Source organism: Hyperolius riggenbachi, chromosome 7, assembly GCF_040937935.1.
Source record: "Hyperolius riggenbachi isolate aHypRig1 chromosome 7, aHypRig1.pri, whole genome shotgun sequence".
NCBI lineage: Eukaryota > Metazoa > Chordata > Amphibia > Anura > Hyperoliidae > Hyperolius > Hyperolius riggenbachi.
In genome coordinates, this window is record NC_090652.1 from 110,036,364 (window position 1) to 110,052,444 (window position 16,081).

At 47.4% G+C, this 16,081-nt stretch overlaps 1 protein-coding gene across 1 annotated transcript in view; it reads left to right on the forward strand.

Annotated features, from left to right (window-relative positions):
* The first annotated feature begins 6,101 nt into the window (after positions 1 to 6,101).
* Positions 6,102 to 16,081, forward strand: part of MICALL2 (MICAL like 2) — a 109,424-nt gene continuing 99,444 nt past the window's right edge. The window contains exon 1 of the mRNA XM_068244506.1: positions 6,102 to 6,275. The gene's annotated coding sequence lies outside the window, so the exon portion shown is untranslated. The remainder of the gene's footprint in view (positions 6,276 to 16,081) is intronic.

The following is a 16,081-nucleotide window of genomic DNA, read 5'->3' on the forward strand; positions in this document are numbered from 1 at the left end:
ATTTTCAACAGTGCTGTTTCTTTTGTGAAGACAGAAGCAAAGAAAGCATTTAATAACTCTGCCTTACCTTGGTCATCCACCATTGAGTTCCCACCCTCATCCTTTAGGAGCCCTATACAGTCAACCTTTCTTTTTTTAGAGTTAATGTACTTGTAAAACTTTTTTGGGTTAGATTTGATATCCCTAGCGATTTTGGTTTTCAGCTTCAATCTTTGTCTGCCTAATTTCTTTTTTACAATTTTTATTGCACTCCTTATAATTGCTTAGTGCAGCCTCGGTCCCCTCCTGTTTTAAGACCTTATTGGCATTCTTTTTCCTCTTCATTTTATCTTTAACCTTTCTATTCATCCATAGAGGCCTCTTACTTGTATATATAAGTTTAGGCTGAAGCCAAAAAGTAGACTTACCATGTACAAAGCGTATTGACTCTACTGTAAATGAGGTGCTTTATGCAGCGTATTCTTTTATTATAGATCGGAACAGTACTTATTAATGTAAAAATAGGATTATAAGAAAAAACAAATAAGCATAGAATGGCTCAGATCCAATCAGAGGCAATATTACAAACGAGGCAGTAACCCAGAGCAACACTCCGATGGTTTCCCCTGTTTATGCCCTTCCCCCGCAATAGCAGCATAGGGGGCGATATACAGGCTGGGAACGCAAAGAATCACTCGCGGTGACGGCCAAACCGGAAGTGTTCGCCGGCGGGTGCAGGAGCATCTGAGTGGGGCTGCGAGGGCACCGATCGGCTGCTGGGGGCTGAGGGGAGCCCCAGGTGAGTAAATCTAATTTTTTATAGTTGCCTTAAGTTTTCCTTTAAGAAATTATGGTCAGTCAGTACGAAAAATTGGGAAAACTTTGAAAGTGTCCCCAAGTGCAGTCTCAAAAAACATCAAACGCTACAAAGAAGCTGGTTCACATGCGGATCGCCCCAGGAAAGGAAGACCAAGAGTCACCTCGGCTGCGGAGGATAAGTTCATCCGAGTCACCAGTCTCTGAAATCGCAGGTTAACAGCAGCTCAGATTAGAGACCAGGTCAATGCCACACAGAGTTCTAGCAGCAGACACATCTCTAGAACAACTGTTAAGAGGAGACTGCGTGAATCAGGCCTTCATGGTAGAATATCTGCTAGGAAACCTCCGCTAAGGACAGGCAACAAGCAGAAGAGAAGAGACTTGTTTGGGCTAAAGAACACAAGGAATGGACATTAGACCAGTGGAAATCTGTGCTTTGATCTGATGAGTCCAAATTGGAGATCTTTGGTTCTAACCACCGTGCCTTTGTGCGACGCAGAAAAGGTGAACGGATGGACTCTACATGCCTGGTTTCCACCGTGAAGCATGGAGGAGGAGGTGTGATGGTGTGGAGGTGCTTTGCTGGTGACACGGTTGGGGATTTATTCAAAATTGAAGGCATACTGAACCAGCATGGCTACCACAGCATCTTGCAGTGGCATGCTATTACATCCGGTTTGCGTTTAGTTGGACCTTCATTTATTTTTCAACAGGACAATGACCCCAAACACACCTCCATGCTGTGTAAGGGCTATATGACCAGGAGGGAGAGTGATGGGGTGCTGCGCCAGATGACCTGGCCTCCACAGTCACCAGACCTGAACCCAATCGAGATGGTTTGGGATGAGCTGGACCGCAGAGTGAAGGCAAAAGGGCCAACAAATGCTAAGCATCTTTGGGAACTCCTTCAAGACTGTTGGAAGACCATTTCAGGTGACTACCACTTGAAGCTCATCAAGAGAATGTCAAGAGTGTGCAAAGCAGTAATCAAAGCAAAAGGTGGCTACTTTGAAGAACGTAGAATATGACATATTTTCAGTTGTTTCACACTCTTTGGTTATGTACCAGTGGCGTTCCTACTGTAGTGCGCAGGGGGGCGGGGCGCACCGGGTGACAGACACCCAGGGGGGTGTCGCCACGACCCCCCACAGCACAGAGCAGGAGGGAGAAGCAGCGCTAGAAGGAGGGGCAGTGGGGGCAGCGGTAGGGAGGGGGGAAATATCCCCCCCCTCCCTCACCTGGGACCCCTCCTTCTGCCTCTCTCCCCCTCCATTCAGCGTGGCAAGTGCGGGCTTGACGGCGGGGAGATGTGCGGAGAATTACTCACCACTTCCGCGTTCCAAGCGCCGGCAGCGTCATGTCGTCACAGATCTCCGCGTGACGACATGACGCTGCCGGCGCTTGGAACGTGGACGTGGTGAGTAATTCTGCGCATGTGCCCCCGCCGCCGAGCCCGAGCGCACTTGCCACGCTGAATGGAGGGGGAGAGAGGCAGAAGGAGGGGTCCCAGGTGAGGGAGGGGGGGGATATTTCCCCCCTCCCCACCGCTGCCCCCACTGCCCCTCCTTCTAGCGCTGCTTCCCCCCTCCAGGGACATCTATACTGGGGGCAACTATACCAGCTATACTGGGGGCAGCTATACTGGGGGCAACTATTCTAGCTATACTGGGGGCAACTATACTAGCTATACTGGGGGCAACTATACTAGCTATACTGGGGGCAACTATACTAGCTATACTGGGGGCAACTATACTAGCTATACTGGGGGGCAACTATACCAGCTATACTGGGGGCAACTATACCAGCTATACTGGGGGCAGCTATACTGGGGGCAGCTATACTAGCTATACTGGGGGCAACTATACCAGCTATACTGGGGGCAACTATACCAGCTATACTGGGGGCAACTATACCAGCTATACTGGGGGCAACTATACCAGCTATACTGGGGGCAACTATACCAGCTATACTGTGGGCAGCTATACTAGCTATACTGGGGGCAGCTATACTAGCTATACTGGGGGCAGCTATACTAGCTATACTGGGGGCAGCTATACTAGCTATACTGGGGGCAACTAAACTAGCTATACTGGGGGCAGCTCTACTAGCTATACTGGGGGCAGCTCTACTAGCTATACTGGGGGCAACTATACCAGCTATACTGGGGGCAACTATACCAGCTATACTGGGGGCAGCTATACTGGGGGCAGCTATACTAGCTATACTGGGGGCAGCTATACTAGCTATACTGGGGGCAACTATACCAGCTATACTGGGGGCAACTATACTAGCTATACTGGGGGCAGCTATACTAGCTATACTGGGGGCAACTATACCAGCTATACTGGGGGCAACTATACCAGCTATACTGGGGGCAACTATACCCTATACTGGGGGCAACTATACCAGCTATACTGGGGGCAACTATACCAGCTATACTGGGGGCAACTATACCAGCTATACTGGGGGCAACTATACTAGCTATACTGGGGCAACTATACTAGCTATATACTGGGGGCAACTAAACTAGCTATACTGGGGGTAACTATACCAGCTATACTGGGGGCAACTATACCAGCTATACTGGGGGCAACTATACTAGCTATACTGGGGCAACTATACTAGCTATATACTGGGGGCAACTAAACCAGCTATACTGGGGGTAACTATACTAACTTCATTGGGGGCAACTATACTAGCTACACTGGGGGCAGCTATTCTGGGGGAAACTACTAGCTATACTGGGGCAACTATACTAGCTAATATTTTAAATTACAGTTAGCTCCGCCCTCATCCGGTCATGACCACGCCAATTTTTGCCACGAAGCACGCCGCAGGTTGTGGTCACGCCCATTTTTTTAGGGGGGGGGGGGTCTTTTAATACCCAGCACCGGGTGCCAAATGCCCTAGGTACGCCACTGTTATGTACTATACTTGTATTAACATGACATGTGTTAATTCAGTTTGGATGCCTTCAGTGTGAATCTACAATGTTCATAGTCATAGTCATGAAAATAAAGAAAACTCTTTGAAGGAGAAGGTGTGTCCAAACTTTTGGTCTGTACTATATATATATATATATATATATATATATATATATATATATATATATATATATATATAAGCAGAAAAAGTTTTGAAAGTTTTAAATGCAGGATTAGCATCACTTAACACACTCAGACCAGTTGCTGTTGAAATTTGATTTTTATAGTGACACTCCCACTTTAAAGGATACCCAAGGTGACATGTGACATGATGAGATAGACAAGTATGTACAGTGCCTAGCACACAAATTACTAGGCTGTGTTCCTTGTTTAACTCTTTCAGGCAGAGACAGAAAAAATCAGGTATGTAAGTGACAGTTCCTGTCTGAGTCAGGACTGCATCAGACAACATAAAATGGCTTCTGAGAGCAGGAAAGAAATAAAAAGGCTCAATAGTTCATAGGAATATCTTAAAAAGTCATTTTTAGGCGAAAGACAGATACAATTGTTTATTTTCACCTCGGGTGTCATTTAACCATTCCCCCATCCCTAACCCTTACTGCCCCGCACCAGTGGCGTAGCAATAGGGGGTGCAGAGGTAGCGACCGCATCAGGGCCCTCGAGCCAGAGGGGCCCCCGAAGGGTCCACCCTCTATCACAGTATTAGCTCTCTATTGATCCTGTGTTGGTAATAATCCCTTCTATAGATGCTTTGAATAGTAGAAATCCTTAACACACACCTCTGACACTGTTGTAGCCATTTAAAATCACAAACACTGGTCCAGATAGAGGCAGGATATTGCTCTAGCTAGCTGGAAGTTAGCAATTGTGTTTGTTACTGTTGTAGCTATTGGCAGAATTTGGTGCGCCATATCAATTGTTATTTATAGAGTGCTTGGGGGCCCCATGTAAAATTTGCACCGGGGCCCACAGCTCCTTACCTATGCCACTGCCCCACACCTATCCTTAACCAACCCCAGCTTCCAAACCAATTACAATAATGTTAGGGCGCCACTGTAGGCACCATTACGAATTGTAGCTATAGTGTGAAATTTGGGCGCCCTGGGTATAGCCGCAACTTATAATGGCGCCTATAGTTTCTGCTGGTAGTGTGTGCCCAAATTTCCTTTTTGCTCCCTTCATCTGGACCAGGGATTGTTATTTTGGGATTAGGACAAAAAGTGAACACAAATATATATAGCGTCTTCTATTTTACAAAGTAAAGTTGGCCATACACTAGGCCGATTACCCGCCGATCGACAGCAGATTCGATCACTGGGATCGAATCTGCTGTCAAATCGTTCACGCAACATGCTAATTTTCGATCTATTTCGGCTCGAAATAGATCGGTCCCGTTGATCGCGCCGTGCGGGAAATTACCGTCGATCGCCGCGGGTAAGGAGCGCGTCGCACGACCGACGCAGGTATACATTAACTGAAGCTGGCTCCCGGCATCTTCTCCGCATCACCTCCAGACTGGCATCTTCTCCGCATCAGCTTCCGCATCCCGGCATCCAGCATAACTTCCTGTGTCACTGCAGTGACAGCGGAAGTACAAATAGAGGGCGCTCTATTTGAACTTCCGCTGTGCTCTATTTGAACTTCCGCTGTCACTGGAGTGACAGAAAGTTATGCTGGATGCGGAAGCTGATGCAGAGAAGATGCCCGCCGGGAGCCGATGCGGAGAAGATGCCCGGGACCAGGCTTCAGGTAATGTATGCGAGGGCCCAGGGGGCGACAGCTCAGCAGATTGTGATCGGTTTCAGGCTCAAATCGATTCACAATCTGTTTGCAGTAATGCTAGGTACACACCATACAATTCTCTGTTAGATTTTCTCTTAGATTTACCTGCCAGATAGCTTTTTTCCATGTTGTAGGTAAATCTAACAGAAGAATCTAGATTATCTAACTGAAAATTGTATGGTGTGTACCTAGCATAAAGGTGGCCATACGATCCCCCACTGATCAGATTCGATCAGAGAGGGATCTATCTGTTGGTCGAATCTGATGGCAAATCGACCAGTGTATGGCTACCTTAACCCTGTATTTATTATAGAGGCTCTCCTGTAGGCTCCCCTCTGTGCCACACGCTTGTTCCTAGAATATTAGTTGCTACATGTATACAAGTCAGTGCGTGTGTTTCCCAGCAGCACTTCCCCGCCGCGGGCAGCGCTCTATTCTGCTGACTAATGTTCTTGTGAAACTGCCTCTAGAAACAACGACGTCACTCTCTCCACTCTGTCAACATCAGCCAGCACGCCGAGTCTAGCCCCGCCCTCTGGGATAAGTCCGCCTTCTCGCTTACCCCGCCCACGTCGAGCAGCGCTCTGCTGTAGCGCACCGGGCTCTCCATTCACTATGATGATGATCGCAGTGCGGAAGGGAGCTGTGAGAGCCGTGTGCTGACCGTCTATGGAGGAATCCGTGTAATATCAGCGCTCGGTGACAGCTCTGCCAGCAGCCGTTCAGGAGCAGTGACTGCAACCGCTCACAGTAAGCGCTTCTTCATATTCACACTATGTGCAACAATGTCACCTCTATGGCTTGTCTCCGTCACTTGCTTTATCTAGTAAACTTTCACCTGTCTGCACGGTGGCAATACAGAGCCATCTGCTACGTGTAGGCTTGTGTATCTTGTCTTCTGATCGCACTAAACTGCTTCAGATAAAACCATTGCAACTTGTTACAGGAGATCCACAACTTTTCCCATAATGTTAAAGTGCCAATGTTCAGATTTTTTTACCATCGATTTTTTGGCAGATTTGATCATTTGATTAAATCTGCTAGATATCAATGACCCAACATGCCGGTACCGGCACGATTGATCATTAGATTTATTTTTGTCTGAAAGTGAAAGAATTGGTGGCAGGTTGAAAGCGGTGGCTTATCCAGGGCTGTGGAGTTTGTACAAAAATCATCCAACTCTTCAGTTTATGAAACCACCAACTCAAGGTACCCAAAATTGCTCAGAATCCTCGACTCCTACTCCTAAAGCTCAACACACACCATACAATCTTGGTTGTACAGATTTACCAAATCTATGTAGTATAAGGGCCAACAGATTGAAAATACCTTGAATGATTGATTGGATAAGCTCTTATACTACATGAAAGTGGTAAGATTGTACAACCTAGATTGTATGGTGTGTGTTGAGCCTTAGTCTATTACTTACCAGGGCTGTGGAGTTGGTACAAACCTCATCCAATTCTGACTCCTCAAGTTAATGTAATCACTGACTCCAGGTACCAAAAATTATTCCATCGTCGACTCCACAGCCCCGGGCAGATCAAAGGCTTGTAACTTTGCCTTGAACAGTGCAATGCTGTGGTTAGTTTATGATAGATTTTGTGCTGAAATCTATTAAAAATCCATGTGCAGTGTGTGGAAGGATTTGATCAGATTGATCCCTCTCTGATCCGTTATGATCTGAGAGGGATCTATCTTTTGGCCACATCAGATTCTGTATGGCCAGCTTACACGTCAGCTGAACATTGTGTTAGGCCTAAACATGCTATGAAAGACAGAGCTAATCTAGTTTATGGGACCCAGCAGGAAACCTCATTGGCAGGGGCGTAGGAATAGACCCTGCAGCCCCTGCAGTTGCAGGGGGGCCCCTAGCAAGTCAGGGGCCCGGAGGAGGAAAGGCTGTCACCACCGGCGTACCTACCGGGGATGCGACTCTCTCAGCCGCAGGGGGGCCCGGCCGCCCGGGGCTGCTCTGGGGCCCGCTCACTGTCCGTGGGGGGAGCGCTGCTCTGGACCCCCCAGCAAGGTGCTCAACTGGCCGCAGCGTCAAATTGACGCTGCGCCAGTTCATTCCCCGCAGCCCCGCTTCAGCAGCCTGCATAGTCTCCGGCAGGCAGAGCAGGGCTACGGCAAGATGGCCGCCGAAGAAGCCCTACACTGGAGACTATTTGTGTCTCTAGTACAGGGCTTCGGCAGCCATCTTGCCGTAGCCCTGCACTCTGCTGTCAGCGCGGGAGATGTGCTGCAGGAGGACTCGGGGAGCTGCGAGCCAGAGATGCCGGGAGAGGAGAAGACTTCTGTCAGGTAAGTGAATTGTTTTTTTTTCACAGGTACATTTTTTTTTCTAGTGTCTGCTGCCTACATTGTGATTTTCAGGTGTCTGCTGCCTACATTGTGATTTTCAGGTGTCTGCTGCCCACATTGTGATTTTCAGGTGCCTGCTGCCCACATTATGATTTTCAGGTGTCTGCTGCCCACATTATGATTTTCAGGTGTCTGCTGCCCACATTACGATTTTCTGGTCACTGCTGCCCACATTGCGATTTTCTGGTCACTGCTGCCCACATTGCGATTTTCTGGTGTCTGCTGCCCACATTACGATTTTCTGGTGTCTGCTGCCCACATTACGATTTTCAGGTGTCTGCTGCCCACATTACGATTTTCAGGTGTCTGCTGCCCACATTATGATTTTCTGGTGTCTGCTGCCCACATTGCGATTTTCTGGTGTCTGCTGCCCACATTACGATTTTCAGGTGTCTGCTGCCCACATTGCGATTTTCAGGTGTCTGCTGCCCACATTGCGATTTTCAGGTGTCTGCTGCCCACATTGTGATTTTCAGGTGTCTGCTGCCCACATTGTGATTTTCAGGTGTCTGCTGCCTACATTGTGATTTTCAGGTGTCTGCTGCCCACATTGTGATTTTCAGGTGCCTGCTGCCCACATTATGATTTTCAGGTGTCTGCTGCCCACATTACGATTTTCTGGTCACTGCTGCCCACATTGCGATTTTCTGGTCACTGCTGCCCACATTGCGATTTTCTGGTGTCTGCTGCCCACATTACGATTTTCTGGTGTCTGCTGCCCACATTACGATTTTCAGGTGTCTGCTGCCCACATTACGATTTTCAGGTGTCTGCTGCCCACATTATGATTTTCTGGTGTCTGCTGCCCACATTGCGATTTTCTGGTGTCTGCTGCCCACATTACGATTTTCAGGTGTCTGCTGCCCACATTGCGATTTTCAGGTGTCTGCTGCCCACATTGCGATTTTCAGGTGTCTGCTGCCCACATTGCGATTTTCAGGTGTCTGCTGCCCACATTGTGATTTTCAGGTGTCGGCTGCCTACATTGTGATTTTCAGGTGTCTGCTGCCCACATTGTGATTTTCAGGTGCCTGCTGCCCACATTATGATTTTCTGGTGTCTGCTGCCCACATTATGATTTTCTGGTGTCTGCTGCCCACATTACGATTTTCTGGTCACTGCTGCCCACATTGCGATTTTCTGGTCACTGCTGCCCACATTGCGATTTTCTGGTGTCTGCTGCCCACATTGCGATTTTCTGGTGTCTGCTGCCCACATTACGATTTTCAGGTGTCTGCTGCCCACATTACGATTTTCAGGTGTCTGCTGCCCACATTATGATTTTCTGGTGTCTGCTGCCCACATTGCGATTTTCTGGTGTCTGCTGCCCACATTACGATTTTCAGGTGTCTGCTGCCCACATTGCGATTTTCAGGTGTCTGCTGCCCACATTGCGATTTTCAGGTGTCTGCTGCCCACATTGCGATTTTCAGGTGTCTGCTGCCCACATTGCGATTTTCAGGTGTCTGCTGCCCACATTACGATTTTCTGGTCACTGCTGCCCACATTGCGATTTTCTGGTCACTGCTGCCCACATTGCGATTTTCAGGTGTCTGCTGCCCTCATTACGATTTTCAGGTGTCTGCTGCCCACATTACGATTTTCAGGTGTCTGCTGCCCACATTACGATTTTCTGGTGTCTGCTGCCCACATTACGATTTTCTGGTGTATGCTGCCCACATTAGGATTTTCTGGTGACTGCTGCCCACATTGCGATTTTCTGGTGACTGCTGCCCACATTGCGATTTTCTGGTGACTGCTGCCCACATTGCGATTTTCTGGTGACTGCTGCCCACATTAGGATTTTCTGGTGTCTGCTGCCCACATTACGACTTTCTGGTGTCTGCTGCCCACATTAAGACATTCTGGTGACTGACTGCTGCCCACATTAGGATTTTCTGGTGACTGCTGCCCACATTAGGATTTTCTGGTGACTGCTGCCCACATTACGATATTCTGGTGACTGCTGCCCACATTAGGATTTTCTGGTGACTGATGCCCACATTGCAATTTTCTGGTGACTGCTGCCCACATGGCGATTTTCTGGTGACTGCTGCCCACATTGCGATTTTCTGGCCCACATTACGATTTTCTGGTGAACACTGCCCACGTTACGATTGTCTGGTGAATGCTGTCCACGTTACGATTTTCTGGTGAACGCTGCCCACATTACGATTTTCTGGCCCACATTACGATTTTCTGGTGAACACTGCCCAAGTTACGATTGTCTGGTGAATGCTGTCCATGTTACAATTTTCTGGTGAACTCTGCCCACATTACGATTTTCTGTCCCACATTACGATATTCTGGTGAACGCTGCCCACATTACGATTGTCTGGTAAATGCTGCCCACGTTACAATTTTCTGGTGACTGCTGCTCACGTTACTATTTTCTGGTGACTGGTGCCCACATTACGATTTTCTGGTGAACTCTGCCCACATTACGATTTTCTGGCCCACATTACGATTGTCTGGTAAAATGCTGCCCACTTTACAATTAATTTACAGTGAAACGCTGCCCCATTACGATTATTTGGCACCTATGGGGGGGCCCCATCCAAATATTCGCAGGGGGGCCCAGTGATTTCTAGTTACGCCCCTGCTCATTGGGAAGTTCCACTAGCGTGGTTAGGTGGACAGCGCCCTCTCAAACTGCTAGGTTTCAGATAGGTTGTAGTAAACTATGCCCACACTACTCGGCCAATCACAACACTTTATGCTGTAAGCAGGTGCTTTGATTGGAGTTCCTGTGAAATTCCTTGCTTGGTCCCCTAAACTAGACTAGAGCGGGAAAGACTTAAAGAGACACTGAAGCGAACTAATTTTACCTTATAATTCACTTCAGTGTTCTCATGACAAGTAAACCGACGCGTCCCCGCCGCAAGACGAGGGCTGCAGAGCCTCCACATTCCTGAGGGACAATCCAGCCGGCATTTCCTGGAAGGGGCAGAGCTTTCAGCTTCAGCTCTGCCCCTCCTGATGTCAATCGTGGCGGATCGCCGCCTATCCCCGCCCCTCTCACTCTTCCTTTACAGGGAGAGGCGGCGATTGATGGCAAGAGAGGCAGAGCTACAGCTCATAGCTCTGCCTCTCAGAGCAGCAAAATCCACAACCAAGTTGGTCGTGGATATTTGCAGAAGGATTTGGGGGCTCTGCAGCCCTCGTTTAGCAGCGGGGTCGCGGCGGTTTACTTGTCGTGAGTGCACTGAAGCGAATTATAAGGTAAAACGGGCAAAATTAGTTTGCGTCAGTGTCTCTTTAACCAAGATGATTTTTCTATGAGCGATACACAATAGACCAACATCTAATGACTTGTAATGCTTAGGTGAAATTATCAGATTTTGTCTGATGTTCCTGAGGGTTCTGGAATGGGGCAGTTGTGGCAAGAAGGACACTTCCAGCCTCTATAGCGTACAGAAGCTTCCCTCCTCCTCATTAAGGGCCGGTTTCCACTTGTGCCGCATGCGTCCGTACTTCCGGGTATGCGGGATTCCAGGCAAATCCCAGAAGCCATGCCATGCATGGCTATGGGATTCGCAGCCTCCCGTGCGAAAACTGTGAGCATTTTCGGCCGAATTGCTAGTGCAAGCGATTCGGTCGGCGGCACCATAGTTTCCTATGGCAGAGTTTCCCCGTGCGATTTGTGTGCGGGGAAACTGCGGATTCAGAGCGGAAACCGCTCCATTGGAAACGGGCCCTAAAACGGGCCCTAAGGGCAACTGTAATGAGAAAGGTATGGAGGCTGCCACATTTATTTCCTTTGAAACAATACCAGTTGCCTGGCTATCCTGATGATCCTCTGCCTCTAACACTTTTAGCCATAGACCCTGAACAAGCATGCAGCAGATCAGGTGTTTCTGACATTATTGTCAAATCTGACAAGATTAGCCACATGCTGGTTTCTGGTGTTATTCAGACACTACTGCAGCCAGGGCTGCCAGGCAACTGGTATTCTTTAAAAGGAAATAAAAATGGCATCCTTCATGTTCTTCTCACTTCAGTTGTCCTTTAAAGTCTGCTCAGTCACTGACTACTGCAATGTATGGGCAGGCAACATAGGCAGTCTCAAGGCTTGTACCCACTTCGCGTGTGATATTTCTGTCGACTGGCGATTTTATTCTTTTTTTATTTAGAACAATGAGCGTTCGTTCTTACAATCTCGCAACGTGGGTACATGCGGGAGATTACATGAACGTATTGGGAAGATAACCGCCACTATGGATCTTTAAGATCCTGACAACTCCAGCGCAAAAGTACTGCGATCGTTTAACCTCACGCCCGTCATGTTCCCACGGGTAAGAAGATGGATTGGGGAACGTTCTTCGGCGGTTGGCATCGCTGTGGGGTTCCCCGACCGATCTTCAGTTGAGTGTTGAGCTTTATGGTCGATCTGCTCATACATCCCCTGATGTTTGGGCACTTTTACTTCTCCTGCTGTGTTAACAATGAGCAAACCGGACACACAGCTTTTCTATTGTCTATAATTTATTTCTCTGTGCACATTCATATACCATGTGTTGGACAGCTGTCTTATAAAGCAGTATGAGGGATGTTCAAACTTTAACTGCTGGAGTGTTTTAAAGGGAAACACCATATATATTATAAATGTTATTCTTGTAACGCAGCTGTGTCCACTTTTCAGTAAGGGCCCGTTTCCACTAGAGCGAATCTGCATGCGTTTCCTGCATGCAGATTCGCATAGACAACACAAGTGGATGGGACTGTTTCCACTTGTGCGGGATTCTGTGCAGTTTGTCGTGCAGAAGAAATCTGCACGGCAGACCCATCAGAATTCACACGCCGCACGCGATTCGTCGGTAATGTAACTAAATAGGAAAACCGCAAGCATTTTAGTCTTGCTGTTTTCCCGGCATTTCCGCGTGCGCTTCCACCTAAAAACCCATGTCAATGCTTGCCGGCATTGACATGGTTAAAATCGCATTGCACAAACCCGCGAGCTACTCCATGTGAAAATCCGCATAGACGGCAACAAAACTGCAACCGCATATGGATTTGTTGCCGCGATTTTCCCGTCGAAATCGCGCCGCACAGGTGGAAACCGGCCCTAACACATCAATGTTACAGATGCTGAAAAGCAGACAGAAGCGGACACAATTGCGTTAGTGGGCTTAAGCCCTGAGTGCCAATTCCATTATAAAATTGTGTTTCCTTTTAAAACAAAACAAAAAAAGAAACTCCTTAGGCCTCCTCCTGTACCTGAAACTGGTAGTTTCAGTTTTGAAATAATGCTTACAGCTATAGTTGTACATTATATCTATTAGTGGTCACGTGACCATTGGAGTACTCCTCACTTGTGCCGATTGACCTCAATTCTGGTAGGGTTTTGAAACAAATTACCATAGTGGCAGTGGCTGGATAGTGTACTGGTTAAGGGCTCTGCCTTTGACATGGGAGACCAGGGTCCGAATCCTGGCTAGGTCAAGTACCTATTCAGTAAGGAGTTAAAGGCAAGACTCCCTAACACTGCAGGGTGGCCTCCTGAGCGCGTCCCAGTGGCTGCAGCTCTTGAGCGCTTTGAGTCCGACAGGAGAAAAGCGCTATATAAATGTTCAGATTATTATTATTATTATTATTATTATTATTATATACAGTAATTTTACCTCATGAGGTAATGACATTTACCAATTCTGGTAGGTTTTAGTCATGTTTTACCTCATGCGGTAAATTATGAGGTAATTCGTGAGGTAATTTGCATTAATTTCACCAAAAATGGCTATTCTCATGGAAATTAGGGAGCATGTTAGCACATAATTTACCGATCAGTTAAGACCTGCCTGTAACCTGGAGGTAAAGTCAATTTGTATGCATTTTGCAGTTTTTGGTAGAGTTCCTATTCAGGCTGTGTAATAGAAAATAATAGTAGAAATAAAACTCCAAATATTTACTGGATTTTTTTTCTTATAACTGATGCCTATAAATATACTTTTCATAGGTTGCTACATAATCAAATACACCTTCCCCCTCAAAAAATTATCCTAACTTATGGAAGACAATTAAAGACTTTACTATTACTACTTTACTGCATGCTTACTGCTGAAACGCCACTGCAAGATTTACCGCACTTTATGCATTTACTACTTGTTCGGAAATGCAGAAAAAGCTTTCAGAATTACTAAAAAAAAGAGGAAAATACTGCATGAGATTTTACCTACAAAGAAATATTTACCTCACATAGCTACCAGAATTGAGGCCAATGTGTAGCGAAAGTTCAGCACTAGAAGGACATGCAATGTGAAAAAGAAATTCCCATCAGTCATGTGCCGACCAGGCAACAAAAGCAGTCGCTTGGGGCCCCATCCAGAATCAAAGGGGCCCCATCAGCACATAAACCAGCAGTAACTATGGAAAGATGCATATCATTTTAAAGCTCTCTTTCTCCTCTTTCCAGTTATATATAAACCGCCGCCCTATGCCTTTTAGTTTTCGTGATCGAAATCGCGGCTACGACAATTTCGATCACGAAAATAGCGAAAACTAAATGGCGTAGGGTGGCAGTTTATCTATCATTGGAAAAAGGAGAAAGAGCTTCAAAATGATATGCATCTTTCTACAGTTACATTGTATTACACAGGACGACTTTTCTCCAAAGTCGGCAGCTCGATTCAGGACAATGCAATGATATATAAGGAACCCAGGGGGATATAATTACAAACATCATGCTGGTAGGTGTGAGGATGTAATTCATTAGTTGTGGGTATGCTGAAAGGCATACCCACAGGCACTGCTCGGAGTCCCTTTAAGGGCTCTGCGTCTGACACAGGAGACCAGGGTTCGAATCTCGGCTCTGCCTGTTCAGTAAGCCAGCACCTATTCAGTAGGAGACCTTAGGCAAGTCTCTCTAACACTGCTACTGCCTATAGGGCAGCTCTGGCGCTTTGAGTCCGCCAGGAGAAAGCGCGATATAAATGTTATTTGTCTTGTCTTGTCAAATGATGCCGTGCGCTGCTGATCGTCTTCAGAGCCAGGCTCTCCTCCTAGGTCCCCCTCCTGCTACTGTGCGCTCTGCCGCTGCCCACTCCTCCCTCCCTTCCCACAGAGAACCACAGCTTCAGCAAGAATGATAGCAGCAGATGGCAAACGCTCACTCACCTATCTATGATCCAAGCGATAGAGATGCCGTCATCTGAAACCCATCTGTCTCTTCTACAGTGCAGCCGCTCGCTCTGAACTTTCTGATTCTCAGATCAGACAGGAAGTAGTAATAGTAGTAGTAACAGAGCGGTAGCACTCTAGAGGAGACAGATGGGCTCCGGATGATGGGACCTCTATTGCTTGGATCGCAATAGGTGAATGTGAGTCATCTGGTGCTGTCATTCTCCCCTGCTGCGGCTGCCTTCTCTGCTGGACTATTGTATTCACTGGGATGGAGGCTGCATGGTGGCTGTCTAGTTTGGGAGGAAATTGGTTGTTCAGTGGTGGGGGTGATTATGTAATTCTGTCTGGGGAATGGCTTCCGGTTTGGCGGTGTCCAGAGCTTTCTGCTATTGCCAGGCTGGAGATGCAGGGGGAAAGTGCTGCTGCTGTGATATCTGGCGCCCTCTTCACAGGGGTGCCCCAGCCCCTGAGTGCAAATGTCCCAGCCATTGATCTCTCACTCTGCATTTTGCCGCTTCTATTCCCTGCATTGTGCACCCACAGAGGAAAGCGGGCTGTTGCCCATAGCAACCAGTAGCTCGGCTGCCCCGGTGTGTGTGGCATGTTGCTGTGCAGCTGCATCTTCTGATTCTATTATGACATGATGGGGGGGAGGCAAATCAGTTACTTTGCTGAGGGCCCCATTTAGCCTTAATCCGGCTCTGCCCGGAGGTATAAGAAGTACTTGCCCTATATTTTAACTTGACCTGTCGGGAGCAGGACTGGGCTGTGTATCTGGTATTTAATTTTTAAATGTCCTCATCCCAGGCCTGAGCAGTTGAAACTGAACATGGTAGCATAATGGAAATGAAAAATTAGTTTCAGTGAGAACTGGATGATAGAATGATCATTGGGTCCACAAATACAGAGTGGAATGCAGAAATGATATTCATATGTTGACAAACCTCCCTCCTTCCCCTTGCAGCCCTCATGCTGGCCCTGTACTATGATGTATAGTGTCACTGAGTGACCAATAAGCTGAGCAGTTTCCACTGCCTTCACTTTCATTTTTAGACTGTGTGCTCACCTAGGTT